Source organism: Aotus nancymaae, unplaced genomic scaffold (genome assembly GCF_030222135.1).
Source record: "Aotus nancymaae isolate 86718 unplaced genomic scaffold, 86718_ANA_hifiasm-v0.15.2.pri h1tg000032l_0, whole genome shotgun sequence".
Classification (NCBI taxonomy): Eukaryota; Metazoa; Chordata; class Mammalia; order Primates; family Aotidae; genus Aotus; species Aotus nancymaae.
Window position 1 is genome coordinate 16441393 of NW_026988445.1, and position 12821 is coordinate 16454213.

Genomic DNA, 12821 nt, shown 5'->3' on the forward strand with positions numbered 1-12821 from the left:
TAATGTTCCATGCAATTACAATAGGTAGAAACATCCTCAAAAGCACAGGTCATAGTAAAATGTAGTTCGATAAATAGAAAATAATCTGTTTGAGTATTTATTGCCTGTGTTTTTTATTGTGATTTAATTATATATTTATAATTTAATTTTTCTAATAATCATGTTTAACAAATAAATTTTTTTCTTTTTTTAATTTTACTTTTTTTTTTTAACACCAGGAGAAAGCATGAATGCAGTCCCCCACACCACAAACATTTGGGGAAATCGCAGGGGTCAGCACATCCGGAGTACAATGGATAAGCCTCGCCCTGAGAAAACCACCTTCGTGATCATGGTATCTCCCCTGCCAGGTAACAGATAAATTTCAAAATTTCTGAAAATGTAACAATCAACTCTTGTGAGCTGGTACAAAACATACTCCTGAACACATTGGACAAAACTTAAAAAATAACACTGAGTGAAATTAGCTAGATGTAGAAAAATACTGTATGAGTTCATTTATATAAAATCCTGACAGAAGTGAAGCTTAACTCTTATGTTACATGTCACAATAGTGGCCCAGCTAAGCCCCATTTAGATCAGCTGACCGCCAGGCACACAGGTGAGCCCACGGTAGCAAAGCCAATGGGCTGAGCCCAGTCTCGATCACTGACTCTCTTGCTAATTGACATATCTATGACAGTAAGTGATTGCTCATCTATGATTCTAAGTGATTGCTCTTTTAAGCCATTGAATATCGGGCTGGTTTGTCATATGGCATTTTTCTGGCAATAGCTAGCTAACAGAGAAATTGTATGAAGGTTGGGGAGAAAGGTGAGGAAAGGGTGGCCAGAAGGGAATGCACAGGAGACTCCTAGGTGCTGCTAATATTCTACTTTCTAACCTGTGTCTGTTACATGCACATATTCCTCTTGTGATAATTCACTGAGCTATACTTAGAATTTGTACTCTTTTCTTTACTTGCGTTTTGCCTCAATAAAAAGATTTATTTAAAAAATACAATTGCTGATTAATTCATGAAGAAGTGCTCAATTTCTCTAGTCATCAAAGATATTGAAACTGAAATATTTAAATACCATTTTCCACCTAACTGGTTGGCAGAGATTTTTAACTTTGTTACTCAGTGTTGAGAGATTGCAGGAAAATGAGCATTTTAGCATATTGGTAGAGTGATAACATATTGGAGGGGTGATTACATATTAGTACAAACTTTTTGGAGTGTTATTTGGCAAATTTATAAAATACTTAGCAGTCATAAAATACTGCAATCTTTTGACTTGCAGTTGTACAGCTGGAAGTTCATACTAAGGAAATGATTACAATTATTTGCATAGATCTAGTTATTAGTAAGTGCATCACAACATGGCTTTTGATAGTGAAAATACAAAAATATGAAATGTTATAAAATTGGGTTTGGTACATAAATAAGGTATATTCCCATAAACGTGTCATTTTTATATGATGAAAAAAATGTGTAGTAAATTTCACAAAAAGTTGTTTGTGATCTGTTACTTAATGAAAAAGAAAGCAGTTCATAAAACAATGTGCTGTATACAATGGTATACCTTGGCCTTTGTAAAAATAGCTGCATATTGTATAGGTATTAGAGATAGATGGATGGTAGCCATGTAGGTAGACAGGTAGGTGTGCAGGTAGGTAGGTAGCTGTGTGGATAAGTAGGTCGGTGGGCAGGTAAGTAGGTAGGTGGGTGGATAAGTAGATAGGTGGGCAGGTAAGTAGGTAGCTGTGTGGATAAGTAGATAGGTGGGCAGGTAAGTAGGTAGCTGTGTGGATAAGTAGGTAGGTGGGTGGATAAGTAGGTCGGTGGGCAGGTAAGTAGGTAGGTGGGTGGATAAGTAGATAGGTGGGCAGGTAAGTAGGTAGCTGTGTGGATAAGTAGATAGGTGGGCAGGTAAGTAGGTAGCTGTGTGGATAAGTAGGTCGGTGGGCAGGTAAGTAGGTAGCTGTGTGGATAAGTAGGTCGGTGGGCAGGTAAGTAGGTAGGTGGGTGGATAAGTAGATAGGTGGGCAGGTAAGTAGGTAGCTGTGTGGATAAGTAGGTCGGTGGGCAGGTAAGTAGGTAGCTGTGTGGATAAGTAGATAGGTGGGCAGGTAAGTAGGTAGCTGTGTGGATAAGTAGGTCGGTGGGCAGGTAAGTAGGTAGGTGGGTGGATAAGTAGGTCGGTGGGCAGGTAAGTAGGTAGCTGTGTGGATAAGTAGATAGGTGGGCAGGTAAGTAGGTAGCTGTGTGGATAAGTAGGTCGGTGGGCAGGTAAGTAGGTAGGTGGGTGGATAAGTAGGTCAGTGGGCAGGTAAGTAGGTAGGTGGGTGGATAAGTAGATAGGTGGGCAGGTAAGTAGGTAGCTGTGTGGATAAGTAGATAGGTGGGTGGATAAGTAGATAGGTGGGCAGGTAAGTAGGTAGGTGGGTGGATAAGTAGGTCAGTGGGCAGGTAAGTAGGTAGCTGTGTGGATAAGTAGGTCGGTGGGCAGGTAAGTAGGCAGGTGAAAAACTATGAAAGTCTGGCAGGAGACACACCAAAGCATGAATCGTCTTTATAACTGAAGAGTGGAACCATAGGTGATTTTCATTTTCTACTCTTATCTGTATTTCCTAATGTCTTCTCCCATATGTGTGCACTGCGTTTAATTAAAAGTTACAGAAACAAGCACCATCACCAACAAAAAAGACTCTAAACAGTTTCATATCAGGTCAAATTTTGCTGCCAAATGATTCATTTTAAAAAAAAAACCCTTTTAGAGCTTTCTGGATATTGTAATTTCAGCCTTGGAACTTTATTACCTATTTCCTCTAACAGATCAGGTGGCCTATAGCATATGCCCACAAGGGTGTTGTTTTTATCATTTTTTCTTCAATCCTTACTGCTATGCTCCACCAAGATTTCTGCTGACAGGTTTGTGGATATCCAGACATATTATAGACCCCAACCTTTCGGCTTAACTGCCTGCTTCTTTTGTATAGAACAAGCTTCTCCATCCCTGTGTTCCATTTTAAGCAATATCTTCCAAATCTATTTCCCATTCTAGCTTATAACTCAGATTCACTTTATTTACTCTGCATATTCTATACAACAGAGTATAAATGTCCAAGGTCATGTCTTATGCCTAGCTACCTTCCTGACCGCATGCTCTTGTGAACACTGGATTCCCCTACCCCTCTCCTTACCAGAACTGCTGTCTTCAATAATAATTGCGTTCATCTAGGTTTCCCCTTTCTTGTTCATATTTGCTTTAAATCTCTCTTAATCAGATTCACTAGATTTTAGGGAAATAACAATACAACTGTTATCAAAAGGGATATCGAATATTTATATCACATCATAGGGTTTGTTTTGTTTTGTTTTGTTTCAGAAAGACAGAGTCTCACTATGTTGCCCAGGTTGGACTCAAACCCCTGAGCTCAAAGGATCCACCCATATCAGCCTCCCAGGCATCTGGGACTTCAGGTGTGAGCCACTGTCTCCAGCTACTACCACTTGTTTTTTAAATAAAAGAGCTCCCTCAGTACTCTCATATGGATTATAATTATTAATAAACTCATAAATTCAGACAATTTGGTTTTCAAATATCTGTTTAAATAAACGGAGGATACTGTTACAATTCCTGAACGTTAGAACTGGTGCACGAAAAGAAAGTGATAGTTTAATTGTCCACGTCAAGGCACTGAGGGCGCCAGGATGGAAAAGGAGGTTCACGGGTGAATGCTCATTCATTCTCCTTCAGACCATAGCAGCGTTGCTGCAATTACCTTCCCTGGGCACAATTCTGCATAATGGTGCTTTCCATTACAAAGCCACTCTCCTGAATCATTTAAATATTGCAAAAAGTATACAATTTACCTATTTACCTATGTAATAATGTTATTTATAGCATACCTTTCATCCATGGATATGCAAGAGCTTTAAAACCTGCATTTAATACAGACTTACACGTGCTTCCAATCTGACCCATGCAAGTAGACTAATATTGCTGAGGTCATTGAGTCTATAGATAAAAAATGTGAGAGTATCTTCATACATTAATATATTCCATGTCTTCATATTCTTAATGTATGCCAGCCTGTCCTAAACTCTTTCCCAAGATCACACACCTCATTCTTTAAATACATTTTAACCCACTTTTGATCTATTTGACATTCAAACCTTTGGAAGCAATGTCAGTATATGGCATTTCAAATTATTTTATGTGAGGACTTTTTTGTGAGCTGAAGACCTGTGGATTAGGGAAAAAATACGAAAAGATTTAGGTGCGTTCTTAACATTTCTATGATTAAAAAGTCAGCCTTGAGATGGGAGGACTACTTGAACCCAGGAGTTTAAGGCTTCAGTGAGCTATGATTGCATCACTGTACTCTGCGCTGGGCCACAAGCAAGACCTCATTTCTAAAAACAAAAGAAAAATTTAAAAAGTCAGTCTTGTATTAATGGATATTCTTTTTTAGTTTTAACTTGGAAATCTCTTTAAGAAATTGACACCTTTTAGGCATGCTTGGTAGGCTTCATAAGTTTCAGTTGCAGCATCATAATTTTCAAAAGATCTGTGCTTTGAAGATATAATAGTTACTCCTTGTTACAGTTTAGAGGAAGATAGGTGGAAGTCATGGGTCGGGTGGACAGAGCCTAAGGGTTACCAACTGGTCAGGGGCTGCCCAGGTTTTAAAGTTTCAAATTTTACGTGGACAACGTGTCCTATTCTAGAATGTAGAGGGCAGAGAATGGGAAGGTAACTATATAAATAAACACCTTAGTTACTAAAAGTGAACATTAAGTAAATTAAAACAAGTAGTTTTAAAGATAATATCTATAGGTCAAATGAGAATTTAGGACAGTGCGGGAGAATCCCCACCATGATCGCCATGATCCTTTCTCCACCTTTTAGTCTATCCTGGTGGAGCTTCAGTTTTATTGTGCTCTCCAGCAGTCGTTCAAGAAATTTGCAGGAAGTCATTACAGAAATGGGATGGAAGCCAGCTATGTTCTCTCTCCAAACTTCCCCAGTGTGACTTTGATTTTATCTGTAGCCAATTTTAAACATTCCTTTCTTTCCTCATTCTATCTACTCATCATAAGCTGCCCCTGATCTGCACTCCAGTTATCATCATGGGTGGCTAAACTTTATTGCATAATTGGTCCTGGCCGTAAAACTAGAAGCACAGCCACATCTTCAGGATCAGAGCAATGCCAAAGTGAGCATTCTTGTGCAAATACCCTGTTGAACATGTGCAAGTGTGTGTAGAATGGGTTTCTTCAGCTCTACTTTCAACCAAGGGGTGATGATAAGTACTACCAAGAGGGTTAAAACGGAGGACGGAAGATCTGGGTCCAAGATCCTGCTCTATGGCAGCAGCACTGAGCTGGCAGAAAGCAGAAGGCAAAACCTCCTTCACATTCTTATTAGGAGATGTGGAGAGGCACCGTGCCGGGAAGTGAGGCAAACCAAGGGAAAGTGAGCAGCTTCCCTGACAGCAGCAACCAAATCACACTGCAGATGGTTGCATAGGCAGGCCTGCATTCAAGATCCAGTTAACATTGAGCAGAGGCTGCCTTCCACCTGCAAATCAGAGAAAGGAAAGGAAATGAGCTTTGTTCTTACTGGCCTCATTGACCAGTGATTCTCCCTTTTTTTTTGGAGACGGAGTTTCGCTCTTGTTACCCAGGCTGGAGTGCAATGGCACGATCTCAGCTTACCGCAAACTTCGCCTCCTGGGTTCAGGCAATTCTCCTGCCTCAGCCTCCTGAGTAGCTGGGATTACAGGCAAGCACCACCATGCCCAGCTAATTTCTTGTATTTTTAGTAGACGGGGTTTCACCATGTTGACCAGGATGGTCTCGATTTCTTGACCTCGTGATCTACCCACCTTGGCCTCCCAAAGTGCTGGGATTACAGGCGTGAGCCACCGCGCCCGGCGATTCTCCCTTTTTTATCTCCAGAACTCATTTGTTGTCCAGACATCCTCCATCTGCCTCTAATTGAAGCCAAAGGTAGAAGCTTGGAAGACTGACAGCTTAGGGACATGAGCAGCAGGGCTTTTGCCTGGATATGGTGCCAGAGACTTGCTGTCTGCTCTTCCTTCTACCATCCTGCCCCACTCTCTAAGGGCTCTACAACAGTAGGCTCTTAACAGGCTAAAGAAGCCTTAGAACCATCCAACTCCATCCTAAACTGTAAGTGTATTAGTCAGGGTTCTCCAGAGAAACACCACCAGTAGAAGATACATAAAAAGAGATTTTTATAACATATTGGCTCATGCAATTATGGAGACCGAGAAGTTCCATGATCTGCTGTCTGCAAGCTGGAGACCTAGGAAAGCCAGTCATGTGGTTTGAAGGCCTAAAAGCCAGAGACCTGGTGACATAGATTCCATTCCAGTTCTAAAAGCCTGAGAACCAGGATAGCTGAGGGCAGGAGAAAATAGATGTTCCAGCTCAAGCAGTCAGGCAGAATTAATTCAACCTGCTTCTGTCTTTTTGTTCTATTGAGACTCTCAATGGTTTAGATGATGCCGTCTGCTTTTCTCAGCTCATCAACTCAAATGCTAACCTCTTCCAGAAATAACGTTTGGACAGCTATCTGGGCATCCTATGGCTCAGTCAAGTTGATGGATAAAATGAACCATCATAGTTGGTAGAACAAATACGACTCCCAAGAGGGAGACAGGGGCAATCTTTAAGGACAGTGCTTTCTCTGGAGCAAACTCTGTACTAAGTTTGTTCAGTACAGGGAGGTTCTTGACTTGGTTGCACCAAAAGCAGACCTTGAGTCAAGGATTCATATGCAAGTGATGTGTTATGGAAGTGCTGATGAATGAGTAGGGCAGCCAGAAAGGGAAGAGAAGTCAAGGGAGAGTGTACTTTTAGGCAAAATCCCAGCTTTAGCTTAATGGTGCAGAGGAGCTTTGAAATGCACATGCACCTGTAAGTGTGTCCCAACTCAAGGGAAAGAGCTGGGCTTTCATAACCTGTCCTACCTGTCATCTGCTAAGGCCCCCCCCAAAGGAGCCTAAATTCCCAGGCAATACTGGCTGTCTGCTGGTGTGGGCAAAGTGGCTCAGGACTGTAGTCCCAAGAGAGCCACAGGTGTGGCCATCAGGAAAAAAGCACACAGAAGTCAAGGGATGGCCACAGACACAGCAAGAATCCAAGGGAATCTGGGCAGGAGGTGGGAGGGAGCGCCACCTTCAAGAAGCGTATGATGTGCACCAGGAACAAAGGAATCTATTCCACACACATATTTGCATGTTCAAAAGGGTACATGCCCAAGAATGTTCATTTCAGCACTGTTTTTAAATAGGAAAAAAAAAAATTGGAAATCACCTAAATATCCACTAATGGTGGGCTGAATAAATCAATTGCAACATACCCAGATTATATTATTCAATGAATACAAAAAAATATGAGATTTGTATGCTCTTCAAGCTATATTATTAAATGAAAAAAACCTCAAATTGCAGATTAATGATCTTACCATGCAAAATATTTTTTAAAATTTAAAAGTAGATATGTAAATAAATTTAATTTACACATATCCATGCACCAAAATGTCCAGAAAAAGGTCTAGAAAAGTATACGCTGAAGTGAGGAAACAGTAGGGTTGCTGTGTCAAAGGGGATTCATAACGTTTTATTCGATAGGTTTGATTATTGGAATGTTTTCCAGTGGCTCATACCTGTAATCTTGGCACTTTGGGAGGCTGAGGCAGGTGGATCACGAGGTCAGGAGTTCAAGACCAGCCTGGCCAAGATGGTGAAACCTCATCTCTACTAAAAATACAAGAAAATTAGCTGGGAGTAGTGGTGGGCGCCTATAATCCCAGCTACTCAGGAGGCTGAGAATTGCTTGAACCCATGAGGTGGAGTTTGCAGTGAGCTGAGATTGAGCCGCTGCATTCCAGCCTGGGGACAGAGCGAGACTGTCTGAATTTTTTTAAAAAAGAATATTTTCCGAGAGAGAGATCCAAGATGGCTGATGATTAGCAGCTCGGGCACGTACCTCCCAGTGAAAGCGCAAAGAACGAGAGGACGCCACACTTTCAGACGAATATTAGTTGCTCACGGATTACGAGATTCCCAGTGGAGGAGCTCCACGGGTCGCCAGGGCGACTCTTGTGGCCGGCGTGGCGGTTTTGCTGGTGCCTTAGCACGCCAGTTCTTGGTGCAGAGTCCGGATATTCCCGGGCAGAAAAGCACCATCAATCTTAACACCGCTGTTTTGGCCGGCTCAGTGGATTGCTCAGATTTCGGCGCAGGGAATCAACAAGTTGGACGTCAGAGACCCAGTTAGAAAGCCGGTAATTATAAAGACGACAGACGGACAAATATATAATGAAGGGAAGAAACCAGCGTAAAAAGGTAGAGAATACTCAAAATCAGAATGCCTCTCCCTCTACAGGGGATTGCAATTCCTCATCAGTAACGGAACAAGGCTTAATAGATTACACGGGTGTTCCAATAACAGAAGCAGGTTTCCAAACGTGGGTGATAAGAAACTTCTGTGAATTAAAAGAACTTATTCTAACCCAATGCAAAGAAACTAAGAACCTTGAAAAAAGGTTTGACGAAATGTTAATGAGAATGGACAATTTAGAGAAGAATATAAGTGAATTGATGGAGCTGAAAAACACAACACGAGAACTTCGCGAAGCATGCACAAGTTTAAACAGTCGAATTGATCAAGCAGAAGGAAGGATATCAGAAGTCGAGGACCAGCTCAGTGAAATGAAACGAGAAGACAAGAATGCAGAAAAAAGGATGAAAAGGAATGAGCAAAGTCTCCAGGAAATATGGGACTATGTGAAAAGACCTAATTTACGTTTGATAGGTGTACCTGAATGTGATGAAGAGAATGAATCCAAGTTGGAAAATACTCTTCAGGATATCATTCAGGAAAATTTTCCCAACCTGGCAAGGCAGGGTAATATTCAACTCCAGGTAATACAGAGAACACCACAAAGATATTCTTCAAGAAGACCAACCCCAAGGCACATAATTGCCAGATTTATTAGGGTTGAAATGAAGGAGAAAATACTAAGGGCAGCTAGAGAGAAAGTTCAGGTTACCCATAAAGGGAAACCTATCAGACTTACAGCAGATCTCTCAGCAGAAACCCTACAAGCCAGAAAAGAGTGGGGACCAATATTTAACATCCTTAAAGAAAAGAACTTTCAACCCAGAATTTCCTATCCAGCCAAACTAAGCTTTATGTGCGAAGGAAAAATTAAATCTTTTGCGAACAAACAAGTACTTAGAGAGTTCACCACCACCAGGCCTGCTTTACAAGAGCTTCTGAAAGAAGCACTATACATATAAAGGAACAACCAATAACAGCCTTTCCAAAAATATATCAAAAAGCAAAGAACTTTAACACAATAAAAAATTCACATCAACTAATGGGCAAAACAGCCAGCTAGCATCAAATGCTGGTATTAAACTTATATATATTTTAATTGGATAAAAAGCCAAAACCCATCGGTATGCTGCATCCGGGCCCATCTTACATGAAACAATACACAAAGACTCAGCGAGAAGGAGGAAGATTTACCAATTGAACAGAGAGTAAAAATAAACTAATAAACAAAAAGCAGGAGATGCAATTCTCACCTCTGATAAAGTAGACTTTAAAGCAACAAAGATCAAAAGAGGCGAGGAATGACATTACATAATGGCAAAAGGATCAATGCAACAAGAAGAGCTAACGATTCTATAGATCAACGAGATAGAAAATTAACAAGGATATTCAGAACTTGAACTCAGACCCGGAACAAGTAAACTTAATAAATATTTATAGTACTCTCCACTTCAAATACACAAAACATACATTACCACCTCACACCTATTCCAAAGGTGACTATATAATTGGAAGTAAATCACTCCTCAGTAATCGCATAGCATTTCATAGGTTTAAATTAAATATTGGTTGGCTGTTTGTTTGTTATCTTCTTCCCTTATTCCTTCCTGACTACATCATTAAGTATAATTACCAGTATAAAAGAGGTTTTCAATACCCATTACTAAATTGCATTCTAGCCTGGGCAAGAAAGCAATACTCCCATTCTCTCTCCCTCTTTCTTTTCCTTCTCCCTCCTCCCCATTCTCTCTCTTTCTCTTCCTTTTTTCTCCTTCCTATTCTCTCTCTCTCTTTCTCTATTAAAAAAAAAAAAAAAAAAAAAAAAGAATATATAGATGATTGGATGTCATTTGAATCATATTTAAAATGTTTTTCTTATTTTATTTTTATATCCACATTGGCTGAAGTGATATGTTTCAAAACAGTGTTCTAGAAGAAGTGAGGGAGAGAGGAAAACTAGGAAAACTATGGTTCTCTTTTGGACCATACAGTATAAAAAAAAAAAAAAAAAAAAAAAAGAATATTTTCCAGTAACTGTGTGTTTATGTATTATTCATGTAGTTACAAACAAAACTGCCTTTGTAAATGCAGGTTTGACATTTCAAAATGTGAAGCTGTAACTGATCTATGAACCATAGGAAAAAAATCAAAATTTCTCCTTTCTGTCCTTACCTTTTTGTTGTACAATGCCCTTGACAAAAAGTGGAGGTAATTTCCAAAGATACCCTGACCCCCAGGCATCAAGATGGGCCAAAGGGCATAATAATTTTCTGTGTTCAGTTGACATTTTGTTATGCAACTAAATGGACTCATTTTTCAATTCTTTTAAGTTTTAAAGGCCTTCCATAAACCTGTTTTAGCAGAAAACATCAAGCTTTGCAAGATGCATATTATATGACCCTCAAGGACGGAGCCTAGCACACTGTTTCACATTTGGGGTCTCCTCGCCGCCTCTGGTCCATGTTTTCCTCTTGATGGAGGCTGACTCAGTGTTGGCTGGCAGGCTCCCAAAGACTCTTCAGGCACATCTGTACTTTGGTTCCTTAGAATGCTAGAATACTTACATAAATAAAGAGCTTACTTCTCAAATATATGTAAATCTTAGGGTACTTTGATTTGGATGTAGCTTGACTTAGTTTAATGTATTCATGGGTTTTTAGGTCTTAAGATTTATATTGAGAAGACAGTGGCAAAGCATAGAGTATATAATAATTTTGAAACTGGAGACAAGGAAGGGTAATGAAGTGAAATAACAGAACCAAGTAAGAGAAACCACAAGATCAAAAAGAGGGGATGAACAGTAGGTAAGTAATTTTGGAGAAACTGAGAGAGGGTTCTCCCATAGAGGAAGTTACTGTATTTCTTTTTTATTCCTTTCTACTGCCTCCTTTGCTAAAATGCTCCCACCTCCCAACTTAATAAAGAAATCCACAACCCTGTCTCATTCATAAGTAGCTATGACCCATCTCTCTCCTTTCATTCTCAATCAGCAGTTGTGAATGGTTTCCCATGTCATCACCTTCACAGCTATTCAGCTCTTCCACTTGGCTCCACCCCACCTCACTTGCTAAGGTCATCAGTATCTTTACAGTTTCAGAATCAGATGGACATTTTTTAATCTCTTCTCACTTGAGAGGCAGTCTGGTGTCATGAAATGACCCTCAGCATGCTCCTCTTTCGAGATTTGACTTAAATGTCACCTGTTTCAGCAAGGTACATGCTGACATGTCTTAGAAGAGTTGGGTACAGTTTTCTCTTTGTCTTTTTAGTAGCTACACATACATTCCATTTAGAACTTCTCTCATTGTCTTATCATGACTTACTTACTTCTTGAGGGCAAAGACTGTACCCACGTTAATCCTGTCCCAATGTCTGGCCAATATAAAGTATTCAGTAATAGCTATTGAGTGAATGCATTAATGAATGACTGAATGAATTAGTAAATGAATATTCATATGTAAGTCTGGAAAACAGAGACACAAAAGATAGTAATTCTTCAGATAGCTAAGAAAGACATACCCATAATTTGAATTGAGAGGAAATAAAGGAGAGTACAGAAAAAAAGGACTGAAGAACCCCAAGTTTGGGTCTAAAAACATAACCTTAGGAAATAAAATACAGAAAAACAATCGATCTGGATAAAGATTAACAAGGTCAAATCTTTTGAGCTAGGCTCAATAATAATAAAAAGATTTTCCTTTAGCCTGTCTACTTGTACAAGGTACACGACTCCAGGCATCATCACCTTGTAGTAAAATAGTTTAACTCCACTCAGCTGACACAGTCTGTGTCAATGACTACCAGACAGTAGGACAGGCAAAGGTCTTGGTTCCAGTGACTCAATATGTAAAGGAAAAATTCTGCCAGATTCCTTGAGTGCCAGGCAAGAGGCTGGTAGGCAATAATGTTGGGGAACCAATGTTTTAGGGCCAGTTTCATCAGAAACAACAAAATAAGTATTTGAAGGTGTCAGAACATATTTAAACTTGTATTTCAGACAGAAATATGTCTTGGCTATAAGCCCTTAGAAAGAGGCCCACATCTTTCTCTGGTTCTCACATGCTTCCCCAAGGACAGCGATGAAGAAGTCATTCTTGGAACAACATCGACCATCCAGTGCCAATTAGGTCAGTGTCTTGGCAAGAGATTAGACCCAGCTTGGGTCTGTGTCTGGCCTCGGTGTCGATGTGCCTATCACAGGTCTGCTCAAGTGAAAGCACCTAGAACTCCACTGACCGTTTCTGGATAGGCCTGTCCCAAAATTGGCAGAGAGCGCCAAAGCCTGAGGAGATGGTGCTGGTACAATATTAGCATTATGTTATATCAAGATTAGATATCAGTGACCAGGTACGTGGCCTTCTTCCCCACTTTGCACCAGCAGATAAAGCCATGAAGAAAAAGGGAAAGAGATTTATCACTTCTTGGCCAGGTACAGTGGCTCACGCCTGTAATCTTAGCT

At 40.2% G+C, this 12821-nt stretch overlaps 1 long non-coding RNA gene and 1 pseudogene across 1 annotated transcript; both read right to left on the reverse strand.

Annotated features, from left to right (window-relative positions):
• Window positions 1-215: 215 nt before the first annotated feature.
• Window positions 216-358, reverse strand: LOC135277617 (U1 spliceosomal RNA; annotated as a pseudogene).
• Window positions 359-6235: 5877 nt separating this feature from the next.
• Window positions 6236-11603, reverse strand: LOC105722052 (uncharacterized). The gene is made up of 2 exons (XR_001108481.2): window positions 11382-11603; window positions 6236-6415 (listed from the first exon to the last, which is right to left on the reverse strand). It is a non-coding gene; the product is annotated as an uncharacterized LOC105722052 (long non-coding RNA).
• Window positions 11604-12821: the final 1218 nt, after the last annotated feature.